General features: G+C 32.4%; 1 long non-coding RNA gene across 1 annotated transcript in view; it reads left to right on the forward strand.

Moving 5' to 3' along the window:
* The first annotated feature begins 2,359 nt into the window (after positions 1-2,359).
* The window catches only part of LOC145016957 (uncharacterized), a 38,073-nt gene continuing 14,213 nt past the window's right edge, over positions 2,360-26,219 (forward strand). Inside the window, exons 1-10 of the long non-coding RNA XR_013666336.1 lie at positions 2,360-2,692; positions 7,220-7,298; positions 7,399-7,478; positions 7,986-11,787; positions 12,071-12,132; positions 12,704-16,505; positions 16,789-17,033; positions 17,422-21,224; positions 21,508-21,569; positions 22,139-25,941. This is a non-coding gene — a long non-coding RNA (uncharacterized LOC145016957). The remainder of the gene's footprint in view (positions 2,693-7,219; positions 7,299-7,398; positions 7,479-7,985; positions 11,788-12,070; positions 12,133-12,703; positions 16,506-16,788; positions 17,034-17,421; positions 21,225-21,507; positions 21,570-22,138; positions 25,942-26,219) is intronic.

Here is a 26,219-nt window from a genome sequence, read left to right on the forward strand (position 1 = left end):
CACTTATCATAACTATCATGCTCCCACTAACATGATGATTATTAGCATAACACTTATGCTCCCACTAACTTTGACATGTACTCAGAGATCAGCTGGACTTCTAGAAATCAATACTTTATTGACTTTCTTACCAAAGTTCAAATTTCTGATACGAGATGCTTTAAAAAAACATTATCAAAATCATACACCTTTCCTTAGATAGCACACATGTGTGTCTAAACAATTTCAGAACTATGAAAAGGGATGTCGTAATCATAGTCTCAATTGTTTAGACCTTTGTCATTCCTCACAAGTCCAAGTTAGTGTGTCGGTTAACCACACATGCTCCACTAACGATTTTGAGAATGCAAATATCATAATTGCTATCTACTTAAAATCTACTTAGTGAAAGCGTTTCCTCACCATCATTGTCATTAATCGGAGAGAAACCTTATGACACTTAGATTTTATGGTGTATGTGTTCTTATCCATGTGAATTTGTTAAAACCATAATCACAAGACAAGGTTAGTGACAAATCCAAACTCATATGGATTGAACTTGTGCAGTCTTTACTTCTTGCCATCTGGCAACACAAGGGCCTACCATTGCTTCCAAGTTGTTATGCAACCAATTGAGAACTCTCAGAACTCATATGCAAAGCCAACTTTAACTGGAATGAGCACAAAAATAGGAATATGTCAACACGATAGGTTACAGACCTCAAGTCGTGTGCTAGTGATAAACTACAAGTTTTATTCTTGATCATACTCTTGAATCTTTTCCAAGACGTTTAAGACTCCCATTATCCTCTTGACATATAAGACTCTCTTACCAAATATTCAATAGATAGTGTGAATTCTTTATCAAGACAAAAACTACATATGATTGGCCTAAATTGGTCTATGTTTTATCCAAAACATCACAACTTACTAATTTCAAATGCTTTATCAAGAATCGTATATTTAGTTTTTTCTTTTAAATAAACTCATGTAATACATGGGTCTCATACATAGTTACATTATATAAGTACATTTTTCAAAAACATATATGAAATAATATAAGCAAATATAATTGGAAATAACAATAAAATTGAAAAATTACTCTAAACGATTTTGAGTATGTATTCATTGAGATGGAGCCTAAATTATATAAGGTAATCATTCAGTTTAGCATTCAGTTTAGTCGGAAATTAGATGTCACGTTTGGGCCTAGCCACATGAGGAAACTTGGTTGTATCATGATCCTTTACGATCATATATGATTATAAGAAATGAGTAAAACAAACTGTCATGTTATTAGACGAATTTAAACGCGAAACAGTAAAGTAAAACCTACTAGTGTGATAGCTGATATTGATTATAGAAATTTGCACGGATCTTACTCACGTCCTTAGAGGTTTTTACTTCACTTCTAGGGCTGTAAAAAATAGAGTAAAACCTCAAGATTTAATGCAAATATATTGGTTAACAGATATGGAAAACGATAAATGCAAAGTGAATATTTATAGAACTAGAAGAAATGAGAGAGAGAGAGAGAGAGAGAGAGAGAGAGAGAGAGAGCTTTGAGTTTCATGTGATGTAAATAGGACCTTTATATAATGAACGAAAACCCTAGAGGCTCCTAAAAAATATACCTAGTGAGTAAGTCCAAACTCTCACAGACTAACACATGGCGGTTTGAAACTTGAACCGGATATCGTTATATGTTCTTATTTGAATTCAAAATTGAAGCCTATTTGATCTTTCCAGAGGATTTTAGAAGGTTTTGTCACCTCATCAACAAAAACAAAGTCACACTGGTAAAATCTTTGGCCAGGTTGGTCAAACCGACTTGACCCGAACCCGTCAAAAATAAAAGCTCCTCAACTCCTAGCGACCAATGCTAAATGCGCCTAAATCAGGCTATTTTTTGGACTCGCGTCATCGGCAAGGCTATGCGTGCATTTGTGGACTTGACACATCTCTTGATTCACTTAAAACATCTGAAGGTTGTAACAGTTCGTTTCGGTTTTAACTTCTTTAGAGGAATATTAATATTATGATTATTAAATGCGGAGTGCTTTAATTAATTTAACAATGTGCTTATATGATTTTTGCTACTTAATAGTCAATTAATTAATTACATAAATAATCAAGGTATAATAAAAAATGATAATAATGATAAGAAATTAAAATAAATCAATCCACTTAAAAAAACTGATTGGGAATTACAAGTCCAGGGGGTAGTGTGTAATTTTCAGAAATTAGTAGAGATAATTGTATTGAGGGTAGACTATGTCGGAATGCTAAACCTAGGGACCAAAGCTGTCAAATGCCGAAATCCTGTTGTCTTCTAGTTACAGTCGTTGATCGCATATCTGCAGGGGAATCGTCCTTTTTTTCTCAAAATCCGACCATCAATTCTGGAATTCCTTGAAAGGAATTTGTTTGTAACCTCAAATTAGCATTCCCATTCCCTTTGATCAGTTTTGAATCCATATATGAAAAGAAGCAAAGAAAATCAATGTGTTCTTGTACAGTAGTGTGTGTATCTGTCTGCGTGAGAGAGAGTGAGGGTATGTATTTCCGATTAGCTCTCCTGATTATTTTCCGATGAAACTCTCCCTTCAGTAGCCAAGCCAGCGAGCGAGTGTGAAGGAAGATTATGCATCCAACCTCCGGTGAATGCGTAGAAATTGATATGAAGCAACATTTCAAAAGCCTTCCATATGAGGTAAACTGTTCAATAATTATAATTTGGGTTGATTTAAATTCAAGAAATGTAGAAAAAAATATGATGTTGCAGAGGTGCAATGCTAGATTGAGGGTTTATTGCCTTAATTTTCCATTGTGATTCTTTGAAGGAATATTTTAGAGTTCTTTCAACTTGTTAGCTTTGATAGATCCTTGTTGAATCTATCATATACTCTAGGCATTGTAAAGCTCACACTAACAGAAATTCTTGATAATATTCATAAAGATAGTTTTCTCACAATTCTAGAGGTGAGAGTCTCTCCAAAAGAAGAACAAAGTTCTCTTACAGATTAATTCTTAGCTATCTCACTCCTATAACTAACTACTATATGTATACTACTACTACTAAAGAAAAGGACAAAAGGGAATAACATCTTAGCGAGGTGATATCCCCACTACTTTGAATCACCACTAACTCTAACCTGCAAAATAACTAAATAAAAGACCGAACTACCCCTAGACCAAAATAATTATAATAAAGCAGATCAACTAGAAGCACTCTAGGATTACTTGGGGCTTATCAATACCGGCGTCCCAAACTTTCACCTTGTCCTCAAGGTGAACATCCAGAACCCTTAGTTTCATCTTCTTGAATTCTTCCCACGTTGCTTCTGCTTCCGGAAACCTTGGCCACTGCACCAGCCATTCCATTTCATTCTTGTTGCTATTTTTTTTAACTTTCATCCCTTTAAGGTGGATAAAAATGGTCAATATCACCCAAATTCTAACATACAACCTTGTTATCTTTGCTTCCTCAGTATTGCTCTGATTTGTAGTTATCACATCCACTTGCTCGACCTCAGTTAGCACATCAATATTTTCTTTATCAGCATCACCCTTCTCAACAAAAAATTGAACCCATTCCTTCCCATGCAATCTGTTATTTTCACCGTATGCATAATAGATTCCAGAAACAACATGCATAGCACCCACAACTTCTGGGCTTTTTCCCGTCCTATCTAAGCTAATTATGTCTCCAACAGTTTCTGGTTTCTTCCCCATCCAGATGACAGCAGACCTTGATACATTCTTCCCTTTACTAGGAATCTCAAGTTTTTCTTTCTCTCTTTCTTTATCAATCCTAGTCAAAATCTCAGCCAACTTCACAACCAAACAATGGAACATCAGAGCATATACAGTTCCAATCTGACCCACAGGGTTCATGATAATCACATAAGAAATAAAATTTGCAGCACCCATTGCATGAACTTTCTTGAAATTCGAAGCAACATAACCTCCTTTTAGATACTTTACCTCCCTACTGTTTGCACTAAATCTTTCATTATCACCTGGTAAAGCTTTTAGAAATGCCTCTTGACAAGGAGATTTTTCATTAAAGATGCGGTTCTGATGTTGAAGCATTTTGTCGAACGGTTGGAGTGCCTGGTCCACCATTCCTTTCTGGAGGTACAACATCAAAATCCCAGATAAGTAGTCTTCGGCAGCAAGCTTGAGGGGGTCTTCTTTTCGTATTTCAGAAGTTGAATTGGAACTGTACATCGATAGAGATGATGATGAATTGTGTGTGTGTTGCATTTGATTCAACGAAAACTCCATACTCATATCTAGATTTAAGATTATAGGAAACAACGATGCAGGTGGTGCTAAAGTAGGAGTTACGAACGTAAGAGTTGGCGCCAAGTTCGCCGACTGTGGGATTGAATGCGTACTCAGTGATTCAATCTCACATGGGCTGCTGAAGGTCTCTTTAGCCTTAGATGATTTACTAACAATTGGGCTTAAGTTAGAGTGTTTACCTTTCATCACGTCCAATGTCTGATTAGGTGAGCCCCTTACTTTAAATTCGGCCCAAATTTCTTTTTGAAGCCCACCTTTGTGTTGACCTAGATGTTTCGTTTCACAGACGTCGCTTAAGGGAGCCGCTATCTCCCATTTGTGAGTATTCCGTTTGCTTCCTGATCTGCGAAAACACACAACATCGCCCGGTGGCTCCCGTTTCTAAATGGTTTTCTGCTACCGGAATTTCGCCATTTGGATTCGTCCATACCAGAGTCGCCATGTTCAACATCTGGTTCGATCCTTCCTGGTCCAGAGCTGATTTTCTCATTACTCCTGCTGATTGAAATATCACCGGTGATGGTGGTGGTGAAGGTGAATGTGGCGGCGACAGGGGAGGGCAAGGTGGCGGCTGTGACAGCATAGGTGGTTGTGGTGCCTTCTTTGGTTTTGATTCCGACTCAGGAACTTTTCCACCTAAGTTCTTCATCTCATTCTCTTTTCTGCTCTCATACCCTAGAGATGGCGGAGACGACAGCGGGGTTGGTTGTTTCGGCGGCAGCGCTGCTGGTGGAAACTGCGACGGTGGCTCGGATTCCAATTCCAACTCAGAAAATTCCGATGATACTTCATCTTCCTCCTCGTGGGCTGTCTTTCCTTCGCTAGTTGCTTCAAATTCCGACAGTGATGACGATGGTGTGGTCTTGCATTCTGATTCTGACTCATAAACTTTGACGGATGCTTCTTCCTCCTCATGGTCTACTTTCTCCTTCTCCTTCAAGCTTGAGTAGTAAATTTGTCTCCATTTAGCCTTCTCAGCCTCCATCCCTTCCTCTGAGTAGTAATATTTTTTCATTTCTGCTATTTTAGCTTCTGTCTCTTCTTTTCTCTTTATCTGGTTCTGACGATGCATCTCCATTATCTTCACCATCTCTAGCAACTCCGTTCGGATGATCTTCAGCTCTTCCTGGTCCTTTGCTTGTTGTTGAATCCACAGAGATTGTTGTTGTTCATTTGCTATCATTGTTTCCCCAGCATCAACTGCTCTGATACCAATTGATAGATCCTTGTTGAATCTATCATATACTCCAGGTATTGTAAAGCTCACACTAACAGAAATTCTTGATAATATTCATAAAGATAGTTTTCTCACAATTCTAGAGGTGAGAGTCTCTCCAAAAGAAGAACAAAGTTCTCTTACAGATTAATTCTTAGCTATCTCACTCCTATAACTAACTACTATATGTATACTACTACTACTAAAGAAAAGGACAAGGGAATTACATCTTAGCGAGGTGATATCCCCACTACTTTGAATCACCACTAACTCTAACCTGCAAAATAACTAAATAAAAGACCGAACTACCCCTAGACCAAAATAATTATAATAAAGCAGATCAACTAGAAGCACTCTAGGATTACTTGGGGCTTATCAGTTAGCTGAATTCCATACATTTTCATTAGGTACTCGTTGGTTCATTTGATTCTTTCATTGAGTTTGGTTTTATTCATGGCCTTATAGGCATCAACACTCTTTGGTTCATTTGATTCCTTCATTGAGTTTGATTTTATTCATAGCATTATAGACATCAGTAGTACTGTAGTAATCTTTCTTTCATCGAGGATTATTTTATTCACAAGATTTGAATTTTGGTTCACAAATAACTTTGTTTTGGATTATATTGTCTCAAGACATACTTTATCTATATGCATAATTTTAGTTTAATTTGTGGAATATCAAACAAGCTTAGTAGAAAATTTACTACTAAAACTTGAATTTGATGTTTTAAAACATATTAATTGCCTAAAAGATCCATTGTAGCGACAACTCATGTTGGGAAACTAGTTTACTTTTTTGCAATTAACCCAAAAACATCGAAGAAAGTACGTTGCCCTTTGATTATGTTTTTCCAATCTTGATCATTTTAAAATATTTAATAATAATTAAATTTTGTAAAATTGACAACACATGACCACATGGTTCAATAATAGATAGTACCACAAGGACCAAAAGTGCAAATAATTTTCTTTTTACACCAAAAGAAAATGGTACTATTCTTTTCACAAATTTAAAGACTGGTATGTTGACTTTTGATGACCCAGGGAGCAAAAAAACTTTAAAGTAGTATTATATAGAAGAAAAAAAGAAAAAAAAAATGGTATGTTGACTTTTGATGATTGGTGTCAGAGGTGGTGGTAATGGTGGTGGCGGTGGCAGTTACGGTGGTGGGGATGGTGGCGGAGGAGAAAGGAACGAGTGACATTGTATAATCATTTATGATTATACCAGACTTGCTGCGTCGGTATGCCAAAGGGTTAGAGCGGCAAATTTGAAATACGTGAGGTTCAATCCCATGTGCATAAAGGGACAAACTTATACTATGACCATAGAACAAATAAACATAGCTCACTAAAAAGGGAATCAAACAAAAAGTTATATTTTATCAACAAAAGTGGCTATCTACACAATTCTGGAATATGATTAATTGCCAATATTAACTTTAATAATAGATAAAGGAAATTTATTTATATATGCATTTTATATTTTGAGTGTAAATAATAAAGTAAATGCTAAAAGTAGGTAAAACTAAGAACTAAAAGAAGTGCAATCTTGTTGCTTCTGTTTTTTGCCTTAAAGATGAGTTTATGTTTCAAATTTTTTTTTACTTCTTTACCGTACAATAAGTTTTTATTACACTTACACAAATATTAACAAAATCACACAATTATGATAGTCAAATAAGAATTCTAAAGCAAAAAAATTGTGTAGGACCTAGTTGATGCAAATTATCAAACCACATGGAAGTATCTTCACCATTTCCAATATGAGAATAAAAAGAGTCCTGAAGGTAAGGTCTAATCTTCAACAGGTTTTTCCAACTCCAACTCATTTTATCTTTAGGCCCCACATCCCATAAACTTCTTCCTTTAAATGATTTATGTTTGTAGGAAGAGATATTGAGACCGACTCTAGAAAGGGATCTTGCAAGGAACAAAAAATTGGAGGGTTTTAAATTGATTGAATTAAGGTTAGCTTTAAGTTTATTTTTAATCTACTCTAAAAAAAGAAGTGTTTTTTTTTTTTTTGTCACATGTGACATTCTTATTCAATTTGTCAAATGTCATTTCGTGGTTATTTTAAATTAAATTTTTTTTCCACATGTCATTTTATGAGCTTTTCTATTTTATTAAATTTCACATAATATTTTAATGTAATAATTGCAATAATTATAGTAATAAATTGATATCAGTTTTATTAATAAACTTACCTTTAAATTTTAAAATTCTCAAATTAAAGCTCTGTAGTTTTTTATATTTATTTATTTAAATTATTTGTTTAAATTTAAAAGATAAAAAACATTTTAGTTATAATAATTCATTATTTTTCTTACTGTCTTATAAATTCAAAGTTCTCAAATAGTGACTTTTTATATTTATTTTTTTTTTCTTTTAAATTAACCCATGTAATGCATGGGTCTCCCAATTAGTTATATAAAAAAATAAAGTTATTAACAACTATGATGTTTATATTTCAGGAATAGAGATCGTCATAACACAATAAAAATCAATTTGAGAGACCAGTTAGAAGAGACGTCATAACACAATAAAAATCAATTTGAGAGACCAGTCAGCAGAGAATGCAATTTGTCTTATAGATATTCATCTATGGATTGCATTTAACCTGGGAAGTTATAACATTAGTTTATTATTAGATACTTTCTTATATCTTTACTAATATGTAAGTTTTTATTTTTCTAAACAACCTTGCATAAAATAACTATAATTTTGGGGAATGCGAACCATCAAGCGGTACAAATTTGTTTATTTTACATTATGATTATATATATTTTTATAATTAACTATCTATGTTTTTTTGCAGATCAGTGGTTACTTACTTAGAAAATACGTCCGACTCAAAGAAAACCCGGGCGTTTTTGAAATCGCATTTTTCTTGAATAAAAAAGACTACAACTTTGATAATGAGATGGACTGGGTTGGTGATCAAACAAATAGTTGGCGATCGGCTTTAGAGGCATTACTGCGATGTGGCCAACTTTAAGTGGGTGTCAACCCACAAGGTTAGTATCCTTGACATTATTTTTGTTGTTTATTGTAACATAGAAAGTAGGGATGTTATTTGGACCGGAACCGGATAGAACCGACGTGAACAACACGAAAACCAAATAAGGGTAATTGCATGGACTGAGAACCGAACCAATTAACCAATACGGGTTCGGTTGGTTTAGGTATTAATCGATTCGGTTTAGTTATTACCCGAATTACCCGAATAACATGTACAAGATGATTAAGCATCTAATATAACCGAAAAAACCCTGAATAAACCGTATTAGGATTCTATAACCCAAACAACATTTACAATATGATCATAAACAATGTATTTTTTATGACTTTTGTAGCTTATGATTTCTTAACAAATCCTTTAAATAAATAAATTTGTTAATTAAAAATAATGCAAAGTATACATAATTGTTTCAAAGGTGTAAAAAAAGGTTAGAATTTGTGTAGTAAAAATGTAAATGACGAATTAACTAAGATATAAGAATGTAAAATCCAATATGCTTTTATTTGGGACGGGTATTTAGATTTTTACTACACAAATTCTAACATTTTTTTACACCTTTGAAACAATTATGTATACTTTGCATTATTTTTAATTAACAAATTTATTTATTTAAAGGATTTGTTAAGAAATCATAAGCTACAAAAGTCATAAAAAATACATTGTTTATGATCATATTGTAAATGTTGTTTGGGTTATAGAATCCTAATACGGTTTATTCAGGGTTTTTTCGGTTATATTAGATGCTTAATCATCTTGTACATGTTATTCGGGTAATTCGGGTAATAACTAAACCGAATCGATTAATACCTAAACCAACCGAACCCGTATTGGTTAATTGGTTCGGTTCTCAGTCCATGCAATTACCCTTATTTGGTTTTCGAGTTGCTCACGTCGGTTCTATCCGGTTCCAGTCCGAATAACATCCCTACTTTCTATGTTACAATAAACAACAAAAATAATGTCAAGGATACTAACCTTGTGGGTTGACACCCACTTAAAGTTGGCCACATCGCAGTAATGCCTCTAAAGCCGATCGCCAACTATTTGTTTGATCACCAACCCAGTCCATCTCATTATCAAAGTTGTAGTCTTTTTTATTCAAGAAAAATGCGATTTCAAAAACGCCCGGGTTTTCTTTGAGTCGGACGTATTTTCTAAGTAAGTAACCACTGATCTGCAAAAAAACATAGATAGTTAATTATAAAAATATATATAATCATAATGTAAAATAAACAAATTTGTACCGCTTGATGGTTCGCATTCCCCAAAATTATAGTTATTTTATGCAAGGTTGTTTAGAAAAATAAAAACTTACATATTAGTAAAGATATAAGAAAGTATCTAATAATAAACTAATGTTATAACTTCCCAGGTTAAATGCAATCCATAGATGAATATCTATAAGACAAATTGCATTCTCTTCTGACTGGTCTCTCAAATTGATTTTTATTGTGTTATGACGTCTCTTCTAACTGGTCTCTCAAATTGATTTTTATTGTGTTATGACGATCTCTATTCCTGAAATATAAACATCATAGTTGTTAATAACTTTATTTTTTTATATAACTAATTGGGTGACCCATGCATTACATGGGTTAATTTAAAAGAAAAAAAAATAAATATAAAAAGTCACTATTTGAGAACTTTGAATTTATAAGACAGTAAGAAAAATAATGAATTATTATAACTAAAATGTTTTTTATCTTTTAAATTTAAACAAATAATTTAAATAAATAAATATAAAAAACTACAGAGCTTTAATTTGAGAATTTTAAAATTTAAAGGTAAGTTTATTAATAAAACTGATATCAATTTATTACTATAATTATTGCAATTATTACATTAAAATATTATGTGAAATTTAATAAAATAGAAAAGCTCATAAAATGACATGTGGAAAAAAAATTTAATTTAAAATAACCACGAAATGACATTTGACAAATTGAATAAGAATGTCACATGTGACAAAAAAAAAAAAAAACACTTCTTTTTTTAGAGTAGATTAAAAATAAACTTAAAGCTAACCTTAATTCAATCAATTTAAAACCCTCCAATTTTTTGTTCCTTGCAAGATCCCTTTCTAGAGCCGGTCTCAATATCTCTTCCTACAAACATAAATCATTTAAAGGAAGAAGTTTATGGGATGTGGGGCCTAAAGATAAAATGAGTTGGAGTTGGAAAAACCTGTTGAAGATTAGACCTTACCTTCAGGACTCTTTTTATTCTCATATTGGAAATGGTGAAGATACTTCCATGTGGTTTGATAATTTGCATCAACTAGGTCCTTTGAGTTATTTCCTATCTCATAGAGAAATAGCTAATGCTGGGTTTAATATACGGGATAAAGTCAGTGATGTGATAGTTAATGAAGATTGGAGTTGGCCATTTGATTGGCAGAGAATGATTTCACAGCTTGGAGAGTACCTTGTTCCTAGGCTCATTAGAAAGAAAAAGGATGTTGTGTTGTGGATGAACTAGAAGCGAGATATTGTTCCTTTTACTGTTAGTCATGTCTTTTCTTCTCTAATTAGTCTAGAGCCCAAAGTTGATTGGTATGACTTGGTTTGGTTTCAAAACAAAATTCTCGGACAGTGTTTCATTCTTTGGCTAGCTATTCTTGGAAGACATAGAACACAAGATAGAATGAAAAAATGGAAAGTTTCTGATGACTTCTCTAGTGCTTTTTGTAACAATCAAGTGGATTCTCATACTCATTTGTTTTTTTAATGTAATTTCCCAATTGGAAGTTTGGAAGATGATAAAAGGCAATGTGAATTTCAAACAAAAACCAGGAAATTGGTTTGAGATGATAAACAAAAAAAAAAGACTCGACTCGTTTGACAACTATGTCCCTGCCCAAATTATTAATACTATTGACGACCGTGAGTCTAACCGCCGTCCTCAAAATCTAAGCCGTCTAAACTCCCACGTTCTTTCGATCTCGGCCGCATAAACTCGATTTTGGCGGTTGTTTACGGTTCCAGCAATCGGTTTTGACGACCCTCCTCCTCCCCACCTCCCACGTTCCGGTGCTCTGTAATTCTTCCCACGATCTCCCCTTATTTCTCTCTTGGCTTCACGATTGAGTATGAAGGTTTCTTTGATTGAAGTATAAGAAAGACACCACTTCATCTCCAATGTTCCTGATGCTCCTCTATTTCATCTCCTTCTCTCGCTTCAGATCTTCATGTACAACCCATCATCCCCAATTCATGAACCCTAGCCTAAGTTTTTCATCTCGCACAACCACTCAGGTACGTTTCTCCTACTAGCTCCACATTGTGATTGTGTTAATTTTTCCCCCTTATTTAATCTCGAACCGAATCATTTGTCATTGATGTGGAAAAACATGGATTCATTTGATTTTCGGTTTGAGTTTTAATTGGAGGCGTTTGGAAGTATAAATAAGAAGAGGCAAATTCGTCAACTTCCATGGGAAGCAGATATTATTTGTTCATTATGATATTTTATTTCTTATGTTAATAGATGGAAATTGAAAACTAACAATTATTTAGCTATTATTTTATTTTGCTCTAGATGAAGCCTTTAGATATGGTGCAATCCCCATTGTTAGAAAGACAGGGGTTACAAAATGAAAGGTGAACTTTTACTCTATCTTTTTATTATATAAAATTCCTCTTCAAATTGATATTAAATAATATGGAAATTAGATCTTAGAATCTGATTTATCAATTATTGTGTTTTCAATGTTAATGATGACTCCATTGATCCATTCCTATACACCTCAAACATGGAATTATCTTTGCGACACAGATAAACAGGTAAATCTCTCTGTTAAGTCAAGTCAGGGCTTATATTTAAGAAAATGAGAACATAATTAGGGAAAAAGAAGGAAAAATAATTGAGGAAAGTTTTTTGTAAAAAGTCAAGGAATTTGGTTTGAAAGAATCAACCTTCATTGGTGGTGGGATGTAAAGGGACAGAGGCATAGGGAGTGATCAAGTTCCTTTAGCGAACTACTTGCACTTAACAAAATTAGTTATAATAATTCATTATTTTTCTTACTGTCTTATAAATTCAAAGTTCTCAAATAGTGACTTTTTATATTTATTTTTTTTTTCTTTTAAATTAACCCATGTAATGCATGGGTCTCCCAATTAGTTATATAAAAAAATAAAGTTATTAACAACTATGATGTTTATATTTCAGGAATAGAGATCGTCATAACACAATAAAAATCAATTTGAGAGACCAGTTAGAAGAGACGTCATAACACAATAAAAATCAATTTGAGAGACCAGTCAGAAGAGAATGCAATTTGTCTTATAGATATTCATCTATGGATTGCATTTAACCTGGGAAGTTATAACATTAGTTTATTATTAGATACTTTCTTATATCTTTACTAATATGTAAGTTTTTATTTTTCTAAACAACCTTGCATAAAATAACTATAATTTTGGGGAATGCGAACCATCAAGCGGTACAAATTTGTTTATTTTACATTATGATTATATATATTTTTATAATTAACTATCTATGTTTTTTTGCAGATCAGTGGTTACTTACTTAGAAAATACGTCCGACTCAAAGAAAACCCGGGCGTTTTTGAAATCGCATTTTTCTTGAATAAAAAAGACTACAACTTTGATAATGAGATGGACTGGGTTGGTGATCAAACAAATAGTTGGCGATCGGCTTTAGAGGCATTACTGCGATGTGGCCAACTTTAAGTGGGTGTCAACCCACAAGGTTAGTATCCTTGACATTATTTTTGTTGTTTATTGTAACATAGAAAGTAGGGATGTTATTTGGACCGGAACCGGATAGAACCGACGTGAACAACACGAAAACCAAATAAGGGTAATTGCATGGACTGAGAACCGAACCAATTAACCAATACGGGTTCGGTTGGTTTAGGTATTAATCGATTCGGTTTAGTTATTACCCGAATTACCCGAATAACATGTACAAGATGATTAAGCATCTAATATAACCGAAAAAACCCTGAATAAACCGTATTAGGATTCTATAACCCAAACAACATTTACAATATGATCATAAACAATGTATTTTTTATGACTTTTGTAGCTTATGATTTCTTAACAAATCCTTTAAATAAATAAATTTGTTAATTAAAAATAATGCAAAGTATACATAATTGTTTCAAAGGTGTAAAAAAAGGTTAGAATTTGTGTAGTAAAAATGTAAATGACGAATTAACTAAGATATAAGAATGTAAAATCCAATATGCTTTTATTTGGGACGGGTATTTAGATTTTTACTACACAAATTCTAACATTTTTTTACACCTTTGAAACAATTATGTATACTTTGCATTATTTTTAATTAACAAATTTATTTATTTAAAGGATTTGTTAAGAAATCATAAGCTACAAAAGTCATAAAAAATACATTGTTTATGATCATATTGTAAATGTTGTTTGGGTTATAGAATCCTAATACGGTTTATTCAGGGTTTTTTCGGTTATATTAGATGCTTAATCATCTTGTACATGTTATTCGGGTAATTCGGGTAATAACTAAACCGAATTGATTAATACCTAAACCAACCGAACCCGTATTGGTTAATTGGTTCGGTTCTCAGTCCATGCAATTACCCTTATTTGGTTTTCGAGTTGCTCACGTCGGTTCTATCCGGTTCCAGTCCGAATAACATCCCTACTTTCTATGTTACAATAAACAACAAAAATAATGTCAAGGATACTAACCTTGTGGGTTGACACCCACTTAAAGTTGGCCACATCGCAGTAATGCCTCTAAAGCCGATCGCCAACTATTTGTTTGATCACCAACCCAGTCCATCTCATTATCAAAGTTGTAGTCTTTTTTATTCAAGAAAAATGCGATTTCAAAAACGCCCGGGTTTTCTTTGAGTCGGACGTATTTTCTAAGTAAGTAACCACTGATCTGCAAAAAAACATAGATAGTTAATTATAAAAATATATATAATCATAATGTAAAATAAACAAATTTGTACCGCTTGATGGTTCGCATTCCCCAAAATTATAGTTATTTTATGCAAGGTTGTTTAGAAAAATAAAAACTTACATATTAGTAAAGATATAAGAAAGTATCTAATAATAAACTAATGTTATAACTTCCCAGGTTAAATGCAATCCATAGATGAATATCTATAAGACAAATTGCATTCTCTTCTGACTGGTCTCTCAAATTGATTTTTATTGTGTTATGACGTCTCTTCTAACTGGTCTCTCAAATTGATTTTTATTGTGTTATGACGATCTCTATTCCTGAAATATAAACATCATAGTTGTTAATAACTTTATTTTTTTATATAACTAATTGGGTGACCCATGCATTACATGGGTTAATTTAAAAGAAAAAAAAATAAATATAAAAAGTCACTATTTGAGAACTTTGAATTTATAAGACAGTAAGAAAAATAATGAATTATTATAACTAAAATGTTTTTTATCTTTTAAATTTAAACAAATAATTTAAATAAATAAATATAAAAAACTACAGAGCTTTAATTTGAGAATTTTAAAATTTAAAGGTAAGTTTATTAATAAAACTGATATCAATTTATTACTATAATTATTGCAATTATTACATTAAAATATTATGTGAAATTTAATAAAATAGAAAAGCTCATAAAATGACATGTGGAAAAAAAATTTAATTTAAAATAACCACGAAATGACATTTGACAAATTGAATAAGAATGTCACATGTGACAAAAAAAAAAAAAAACACTTCTTTTTTTAGAGTAGATTAAAAATAAACTTAAAGCTAACCTTAATTCAATCAATTTAAAACCCTCCAATTTTTTGTTCCTTGCAAGATCCCTTTCTAGAGCCGGTCTCAATATCTCTTCCTACAAACATAAATCATTTAAAGGAAGAAGTTTATGGGATGTGGGGCCTAAAGATAAAATGAGTTGGAGTTGGAAAAACCTGTTGAAGATTAGACCTTACCTTCAGGACTCTTTTTATTCTCATATTGGAAATGGTGAAGATACTTCCATGTGGTTTGATAATTTGCATCAACTAGGTCCTTTGAGTTATTTCCTATCTCATAGAGAAATAGCTAATGCTGGGTTTAATATACGGGATAAAGTCAGTGATGTGATAGTTAATGAAGATTGGAGTTGGCCATTTGATTGGCAGAGAATGATTTCACAGCTTGGAGAGTACCTTGTTCCTAGGCTCATTAGAAAGAAAAAGGATGTTGTGTTGTGGATGAACTAGAAGCGAGATATTGTTCCTTTTACTGTTAGTCATGTCTTTTCTTCTCTAATTAGTCTAGAGCCCAAAGTTGATTGGTATGACTTGGTTTGGTTTCAAAACAAAATTCTCGGACACTGTTTCATTCTTTGGCTAGCTATTCTTGGAAGACATAGAACACAAGATAGAATGAAAAAATGGAAAGTTTCTGATGACTTCTCTAGTGCTTTTTGTAACAATCAAGTGGATTCTCATACTCATTTGTTTTTTTAATGTAATTTCCCAATTGGAAGTTTGGAAGATGATAAAAGGCAATGTGAATTTCAAACAAAAACCAGGAAATTGGTTTGAGATGATAAACAAAAAAAAAAGACTCGACTCGTTTGACAACTATGTCGCTGCCCAAATTATTAATACTATTGACGACCGTGAGTCTAACCGCCGTCCTCAAAATCTAAGCCGTCTAAACTCCCACGTTCTTTCGATCTCGGCCGCATAAACTCGATTTTGGCGGTTGTTTACGGTTCCAGCAATCGGTTTTGACGACCCTCCTCCTCCCCACCTCCCACGTTCCGGTGCTCTGTAATTCTTCCCACGATCTCCCCTTATTTCTCTCTTGGCTTCACGATTGAGTATGAAGGTTTCTTTGATTGAAGTATAAGAAAGACACCACTTCATCTCCAATGTTCCTGATGCTCCTCTATTTCATCTCCTTCTCTCGCTTCAGATCTTCATGTACAACCCATCATCCCCAATTCATGAACCCTAGCCTAAGTTTTTCATCTCGCACAACCACTCAGGTACGTTTCTCCTACTAGCTCCACATTGTGATTGTGTTAATTTTTCCCCCTTATTTAATCTCGAACCGAATCATTTGTCATTGATGTGGAAAAACATGGATTCATTTGATTTTCGGTTTGAGTTTTAATTGGAGGCGTTTGGAAGTATAAATAAGAAGAGGCAAATTCGTCAACTTCCATGGGAAGCAGATATTATTTGTTCATTATGATATTTTATTTCTTATGTTAATAGATGGAAATTGAAAACTAACAATTATTTAGCTATTATTTTATTTTGCTCTAGATGAAGCCTTTAGATATGGTGCAATCCCCATTGTTAGAAAGACAGGGGTTACAAAATGAAAGGTGAACTTTTACTCTATCTTTTTATTATATAAAATTCCTCTTCAAATTGATATTAAATAATATGGAAATTAGATCTTAGAATCTGATTTATCAATTATTGTGTTTTCAATGTTAATGATGACTCCATTGATCCATTCCTATACACCTCAAACATGGAATTATCTTTGCGACACAGATAAACAGGTAAATCTCTCTGTTAAGTCAAGTCAGGGCTTATATTTAAGAAAATGAGAACATAATTAGGGAAAAAGAAGGAAAAATAATTGAGGAAAGTTTTTTGTAAAAAGTCAAGGAATTTGGTTTGAAAGAATCAACCTTCATTGGTGGTGGGATGTAAAGGGACAGAGGCATAGGGAGTGATCAAGTTCCTTTAGCGAACTACTTGCACTTAACAAAATTAGTTATAATAATTCATTATTTTTCTTACTGTCTTATAAATTCAAAGTTCTCAAATAGTGACTTTTTATATTTATTTTTTTTTTCTTTTAAATTAACCCATGTAATGCATGGGTCTCCCAATTAGTTATATAAAAAAATAAAGTTATTAACAACTATGATGTTTATATTTCAGGAATAGAGATCGTCATAACACAATAAAAATCAATTTGAGAGACCAGTTAGAAGAGACGTCATAACACAATAAAAATCAATTTGAGAGACCAGTCAGAAGAGAATGCAATTTGTCTTATAGATATTCATCTATGGATTGCATTTAACCTGGGAAGTTATAACATTAGTTTATTATTAGATACTTTCTTATATCTTTACTAATATGTAAGTTTTTATTTTTCTAAACAACCTTGCATAAAATAACTATAATTTTGGGGAATGCGAACCATCAAGCGGTACAAATTTGTTTATTTTACATTATGATTATATATATTTTTATAATTAACTATCTATGTTTTTTTGCAGATCAGTGGTTACTTACTTAGAAAATACGTCCGACTCAAAGAAAACCCGGGCGTTTTTGAAATCGCATTTTTCTTGAATAAAAAAGACTACAACTTTGATAATGAGATGGACTGGGTTGGTGATCAAACAAATAGTTGGCGATCGGCTTTAGAGGCATTACTGCGATGTGGCCAACTTTAAGTGGGTGTCAACCCACAAGGTTAGTATCCTTGACATTATTTTTGTTGTTTATTGTAACATAGAAAGTAGGGATGTTATTTGGACCGGAACCGGATAGAACCGACGTGAACAACACGAAAACCAAATAAGGGTAATTGCATGGACTGAGAACCGAACCAATTAACCAATACGGGTTCGGTTGGTTTAGGTATTAATCGATTCGGTTTAGTTATTACCCGAATTACCCGAATAACATGTACAAGATGATTAAGCATCTAATATAACCGAAAAAACCCTGAATAAACCGTATTAGGATTCTATAACCCAAACAACATTTACAATATGATCATAAACAATGTATTTTTTATGACTTTTGTAGCTTATGATTTCTTAACAAATCCTTTAAATAAATAAATTTGTTAATTAAAAATAATGCAAAGTATACATAATTGTTTCAAAGGTGTAAAAAAAGGTTAGAATTTGTGTAGTAAAAATGTAAATGACGAATTAACTAAGATATAAGAATGTAAAATCCAATATGCTTTTATTTGGGACGGGTATTTAGATTTTTACTACACAAATTCTAACATTTTTTTACACCTTTGAAACAATTATGTATACTTTGCATTATTTTTAATTAACAAATTTATTTATTTAAAGGATTTGTTAAGAAATCATAAGCTACAAAAGTCATAAAAAATACATTGTTTATGATCATATTGTAAATGTTGTTTGGGTTATAGAATCCTAATACGGTTTATTCAGGGTTTTTTCGGTTATATTAGATGCTTAATCATCTTGTACATGTTATTCGGGTAATTCGGGTAATAACTAAACCGAATTGATTAATACCTAAACCAACCGAACCCGTATTGGTTAATTGGTTCGGTTCTCAGTCCATGCAATTACCCTTATTTGGTTTTCGAGTTGCTCACGTCGGTTCTATCCGGTTCCAGTCCGAATAACATCCCTACTTTCTATGTTACAATAAACAACAAAAATAATGTCAAGGATACTAACCTTGTGGGTTGACACCCACTTAAAGTTGGCCACATCGCAGTAATGCCTCTAAAGCCGATCGCCAACTATTTGTTTGATCACCAACCCAGTCCATCTCATTATCAAAGTTGTAGTCTTTTTTATTCAAGAAAAATGCGATTTCAAAAACGCCCGGGTTTTCTTTGAGTCGGACGTATTTTCTAAGTAAGTAACCACTGATCTGCAAAAAAACATAGATAGTTAATTATAAAAATATATATAATCATAATGTAAAATAAACAAATTTGTACCGCTTGATGGTTCGCATTCCCCAAAATTATAGTTATTTTATGCAAGGTTGTTTAGAAAAATAAAAACTTACATATTAGTAAAGATATAAGAAAGTATCTAATAATAAACTAATGTTATAACTTCCCAGGTTAAATGCAATCCATAGATGAATATCTATAAGACAAATTGCATTCTCTTCTGACTGGTCTCTCAAATTGATTTTTATTGTGTTATGACGTCTCTTCTAACTGGTCTCTCAAATTGATTTTTATTGTGTTATGACGATCTCTATTCCTGAAATATAAACATCATAGTTGTTAATAACTTTATTTTTTTATATAACTAATTGGGTGACCCATGCATTACATGGGTTAATTTAAAAGAAAAAAAAATAAATATAAAAAGTCACTATTTGAGAACTTTGAATTTATAAGACAGTAAGAAAAATAATGAATTATTATAACTAAAATGTTTTTTATCTTTTAAATTTAAACAAATAATTTAAATAAATAAATATAAAAAACTACAGAGCTTTAATTTGAGAATTTTAAAATTTAAAGGTAAGTTTATTAATAAAACTGATATCAATTTATTACTATAATTATTGCAATTATTACATTAAAATATTATGTGAAATTTAATAAAATAGAAAAGCTCATAAAATGACATGTGGAAAAAAAATTTAATTTAAAATAACCACCAAATGACATTTGACAAATTGAATAAGAATGTCACATGTGACAAAAAAAAAAAAAAACACTTCTTTTTTTAGAGTAGATTAAAAATAAACTTAAAGCTAACCTTAATTCAATCAATTTAAAACCCTCAAATTTTTTGTTCCTTGCAAGATCCCTTTCTAGAGCCGGTCTCAATATCTCTTCCTACAAACATAAATCATTTAAAGGAAGAAGTTTATGGGATGTGGGGCCTAAAGATAAAATGAGTTGGAGTTGGAAAAACCTGTTGAAGATTAGACCTTACCTTCAGGACTCTTTTTATTCTCATATTGGAAATGGTGAAGATACTTCCATGTGGTTTGATAATTTGCATCAACTAGGTCCTTTGAGTTATTTCCTATCTCATAGAGAAATAGCTAATGCTGGGTTTAATATACGGGATAAAGTCAGTGATGTGATAGTTAATGAAGATTGGAGTTGGCCATTTGATTGGCAGAGAATGATTTCACAGCTTGGAGAGTACCTTGTTCCTAGGCTCATTAGAAAGAAAAAGGATGTTGTGTTGTGGATGAACTAGAAGCGAGATATTGTTCCTTTTACTGTTAGTCATGTCTTTTCTTCTCTAATTAGTCTAGAGCCCAAAGTTGATTGGTATGACTTGGTTTGGTTTCAAAACAAAATTCTCGGACACTGTTTCATTCTTTGGCTAGCTATTCTTGGAAGACATAGAACACAAGATAGAATGAAAAAATGGAAAGTTTCTGATGACTTCTCTAGTGCTTTTTGTAACAATCAAGTGGATTCTCATACTCATTTGTTTTTTTAATGTAATTTCCCAATTGGAAGTTTGGAAGATGATAAAAGGCAATGTGAATTTCAAACAAAAACCAGGAAATTGGTTTTAGATGATAAACAAAAAAAAAATGACTCGACTCGTTTGACAACTATGTCCCTGCCCAAATTATTAGTACTATTGACGACCGTGAGTCTAACCGCCGTCCTCAAAATCTAAGCCGTCTAAACTCCCACGTTCTTTCGATCTCGGCCGCATAAACTCGATTTTGGCGGTTGTTTACGGTTCCAGCAATCGGTTTTGACGACCCTCCTCCTCCCCACCTCCCACGTTCCGGTGCTCTGTAATTCTTCCCACGATCTCCCCTTATTTCTCTCTTGGCTTCACGATTGAGTATGAAGGTTTCTTTGATTGAAGTATAAGAAAGACACCACTTCATCTCCAATGTTCCTGATGCTCCTCTATTTCATCTCCTTCTCTCGCTTCAGATCTTCATGTACAACCCATCATCCCCAATTCATGAACCCTAGCCTAAGTTTTTCATCTCGCACAACCACTCAGGTACGTTTCTCCTACTAGCTCCACATTGTGATTGTGTTAATTTTTCCCCCTTATTTAATCTCGAACCGAATCATTTGTCATTGATGTGGAAAAACATGGATTCATTTGATTTTCGGTTTGAGTTTTAATTGGAGGCGTTTGGAAGTATAAATAAGAAGAGGTAAATTCGTCAACTTCCATGGGAAGCAGATATTATTTGTTCATTATGATATTTTATTTCTTATGTTAATAGATGGAAATTGAAAACTAACAATTATTTAACTATTATTTTATTTTGCTCTAGATGAAGCCTTTAGATATGGTGCAATCCCCATTGTTAGAAAGACAGGGGTTACAAAATGAAAGGTGAACTTTTACTCTATCTTTTTATTATATAAAATTCCTCTTCAAATTGATATTAAATAATATGGAAATTAGATCTTAGAATCTGATTTATCAATTATTGTGTTTTCAATGTTAATGATGACTCCATTGATCCATTCCTATACACCTCAAACATGGAATTATCTTTGCGACACAGATAAACAGGTAAATCTCTGTTAAGTCAAGTTAGGGCTTATATTTAAGAAAATGAGAACATAATTAGGGAAAAAGAAGGAAAAATAATTGAGGAAAGTTTTTTGTAAAAAGTCAAGGAATTTGGTTTGAAAGAATCAACCTTCATTGGTGGTGGGATGTAAAGGGACAGAGGCATAGGGAGTGATCAAGTTCCTTTAGCGAACTACTTGCACTTAACAAAATTAGTTATAATAATTCATTATTTTTCTTACTGTCTTATAAATTCAAAGTTCTCAAATAGTGACTTTTTATATTTATTTTTTTTTTCTTTTAAATTAACCCATGTAATGCATGGGTCTCCCAATTAGTTATATAAAAAAATAAAGTTATTAACAACTATGATGTTTATATTTCAGGAATAGAGATCGTCATAACACAATAAAAATCAATTTGAGAGACCAGTTAGAAGAGACGTCATAACACAATAAAAATCAATTTGAGAGACCAGTCAGAAGAGAATGCAATTTGTCTTATAGATATTCATCTATGGATTGCATTTAACCTGGGAAGTTATAACATTAGTTTATTATTAGATACTTTCTTATATCTTTACTAATATGTAAGTTTTTATTTTTCTAAACAACCTTGCATAAAATAACTATAATTTTGGGGAATGCGAACCATCAAGCGGTACAAATTTGTTTATTTTACATTATGATTATATATATTTTTATAATTAACTATCTATGTTTTTTTGCAGATCAGTGGTTACTTACTTAGAAAATACGTCCGACTCAAAGAAAACCCGGGCGTTTTTGAAATCGCATTTTTCTTGAATAAAAAAGACTACAACTTTGATAATGAGATGGACTGGGTTGGTGATCAAACAAATAGTTGGCGATCGGCTTTAGAGGCATTACTGCGATGTGGCCAACTTTAAGTGGGTGTCAACCCACAAGGTTAGTATCCTTGACATTATTTTTGTTGTTTATTGTAACATAGAAAGTAGGGATGTTATTTGGACCGGAACCGGATAGAACCGACGTGAACAACACGAAAACCAAATAAGGGTAATTGCATGGACTGAGAACCGAACCAATTAACCAATACGGGTTCGGTTGGTTTAGGTATTAATCGATTCGGTTTAGTTATTACCCGAATTACCCGAATAACATGTACAAGATGATTAAGCATCTAATATAACCGAAAAAACCCTGAATAAACCGTATTAGGATTCTATAACCCAAACAACATTTACAATATGATCATAAACAATGTATTTTTTATGACTTTTGTAGCTTATGATTTCTTAACAAATCCTTTAAATAAATAAATTTGTTAATTAAAAATAATGCAAAGTATACATAATTGTTTCAAAGGTGTAAAAAAAGGTTAGAATTTGTGTAGTAAAAATGTAAATGACGAATTAACTAAGATATAAGAATGTAAAATCCAATATGCTTTTATTTGGGACGGGTATTTAGATTTTTACTACACAAATTCTAACATTTTTTTACACCTTTGAAACAATTATGTATACTTTGCATTATTTTTAATTAACAAATTTATTTATTTAAAGGATTTGTTAAGAAATCATAAGCTACAAAAGTCATAAAAAATACATTGTTTATGATCATATTGTAAATGTTGTTTGGGTTATAGAATCCTAATACGGTTTATTCAGGGTTTTTTCGGTTATATTAGATGCTTAATCATCTTGTACATGTTATTCGGGTAATTCGGGTAATAACTAAACCGAATTGATTAATACCTAAACCAACCGAACCCGTATTGGTTAATTGGTTCGGTTCTCAGTCCATGCAATTACCCTTATTTGGTTTTCGAGTTGCTCACGTCGGTTCTATCCGGTTCCAGTCCGAATAACATCCCTACTTTCTATGTTACAATAAACAACAAAAATAATGTCAAGGATACTAACCTTGTGGGTTGACACCCACTTAAAGTTGGCCACATCGCAGTAATGCCTCTAAAGCCGATCGCCAACTATTTGTTTGATCACCAACCCAGTCCATCTCATTATCAAAGTTGTAGTCTTTTTTATTCAAGAAAAATGCGATTTCAAAAACGCCCGGGTTTTCTTTGAGTCGGACGTATTTTCTAAGTAAGTAACCACTGATCTGCAAAAAAACATAGATAGTTAATTATAAAAATATATATAATCATAATGTAAAATAAACAAATTTGTACCGCTTGATGGTTCGCATTCCCCAAAATTATAGTTATTTTATGCAAGGTTGTTTAGAAAAATAAAAACTTACATATTAGTAAAGATATAAGAAAGTATCTAATAATAAACTAATGTTATAACTTCCCAGGTTAAATGCAATCCATAGATGAATATCTATAAGACAAATTGCATTCTCTTCTGACTGGTCTCTCAAATTGATTTTTATTGTGTTATGACGTCTCTTCTAACTGGTCTCTCAAATTGATTTTTATTGTGTTATGACGATCTCTATTCCTGAAATATAAACATCATAGTTGTTAATAACTTTATTTTTTTATATAACTAATTGGGTGACCCATGCATTACATGGGTTAATTTAAAAGAAAAAAAAATAAATATAAAAAGTCACTATTTGAGAACTTTGAATTTATAAGACAGTAAGAAAAATAATGAATTATTATAACTAAAATGTTTTTTATCTTTTAAATTTAAACAAATAATTTAAATAAATAAATATAAAAAACTACAGAGCTTTAATTTGAGAATTTTAAAATTTAAAGGTAAGTTTATTAATAAAACTGATATCAATTTATTACTATAATTATTGCAATTATTACATTAAAATATTATGTGAAATTTAATAAAATAGAAAAGCTCATAAAATGACATGTGGAAAAAAAATTTAATTTAAAATAACCACCAAATGACATTTGACAAATTGAATAAGAATGTCACATGTGACAAAAAAAAAAAAAAACACTTCTTTTTTTAGAGTAGATTAAAAATAAACTTAAAGCTAACCTTAATTCAATCAATTTAAAACCCTCAAATTTTTTGTTCCTTGCAAGATCCCTTTCTAGAGCCGGTCTCAATATCTCTTCCTACAAACATAAATCATTTAAAGGAAGAAGTTTATGGGATGTGGGGCCTAAAGATAAAATGAGTTGGAGTTGGAAAAACCTGTTGAAGATTAGACCTTACCTTCAGGACTCTTTTTATTCTCATATTGGAAATGGTGAAGATACTTCCATGTGGTTTGATAATTTGCATCAACTAGGTCCTTTGAGTTATTTCCTATCTCATAGAGAAATAGCTAATGCTGGGTTTAATATACGGGATAAAGTCAGTGATGTGATAGTTAATGAAGATTGGAGTTGGCCATTTGATTGGCAGAGAATGATTTCACAGCTTGGAGAGTACCTTGTTCCTAGGCTCATTAGAAAGAAAAAGGATGTTGTGTTGTGGATGAACTAGAAGCGAGATATTGTTCCTTTTACTGTTAGTCATGTCTTTTCTTCTCTAATTAGTCTAGAGCCCAAAGTTGATTGGTATGACTTGGTTTGGTTTCAAAACAAAATTCTCGGACACTGTTTCATTCTTTGGCTAGCTATTCTTGGAAGACATAGAACACAAGATAGAATGAAAAAATGGAAAGTTTCTGATGACTTCTCTAGTGCTTTTTGTAACAATCAAGTGGATTCTCATACTCATTTGTTTTTTTAATGTAATTTCCCAATTGGAAGTTTGGAAGATGATAAAAGGCAATGTGAATTTCAAACAAAAACCAGGAAATTGGTTTTAGATGATAAACAAAAAAAAAATGACTCGACTCGTTTGACAACTATGTCCCTGCCCAAATTATTAGTACTATTGACGACCGTGAGTCTAACCGCCGTCCTCAAAATCTAAGCCGTCTAAACTCCCACGTTCTTTCGATCTCGGCCGCATAAACTCGATTTTGGCGGTTGTTTACGGTTCCAGCAATCGGTTTTGACGACCCTCCTCCTCCCCACCTCCCACGTTCCGGTGCTCTGTAATTCTTCCCACGATCTCCCCTTATTTCTCTCTTGGCTTCACGATTGAGTATGAAGGTTTCTTTGATTGAAGTATAAGAAAGACACCACTTCATCTCCAATGTTCCTGATGCTCCTCTATTTCATCTCCTTCTCTCGCTTCAGATCTTCATGTACAACCCATCATCCCCAATTCATGAACCCTAGCCTAAGTTTTTCATCTCGCACAACCACTCAGGTACGTTTCTCCTACTAGCTCCACATTGTGATTGTGTTAATTTTTCCCCCTTATTTAATCTCGAACCGAATCATTTGTCATTGATGTGGAAAAACATGGATTCATTTGATTTTCGGTTTGAGTTTTAATTGGAGGCGTTTGGAAGTATAAATAAGAAGAGGTAAATTCGTCAACTTCCATGGGAAGCAGATATTATTTGTTCATTATGATATTTTATTTCTTATGTTAATAGATGGAAATTGAAAACTAACAATTATTTAACTATTATTTTATTTTGC

This window comes from Lactuca saligna, chromosome 9 (assembly GCF_052625555.1).
Source record: "Lactuca saligna cultivar CGN05327 chromosome 9, ASM5262555v1, whole genome shotgun sequence".
In the NCBI taxonomy this organism is placed as follows: Eukaryota; Viridiplantae; Streptophyta; class Magnoliopsida; order Asterales; family Asteraceae; genus Lactuca; species Lactuca saligna.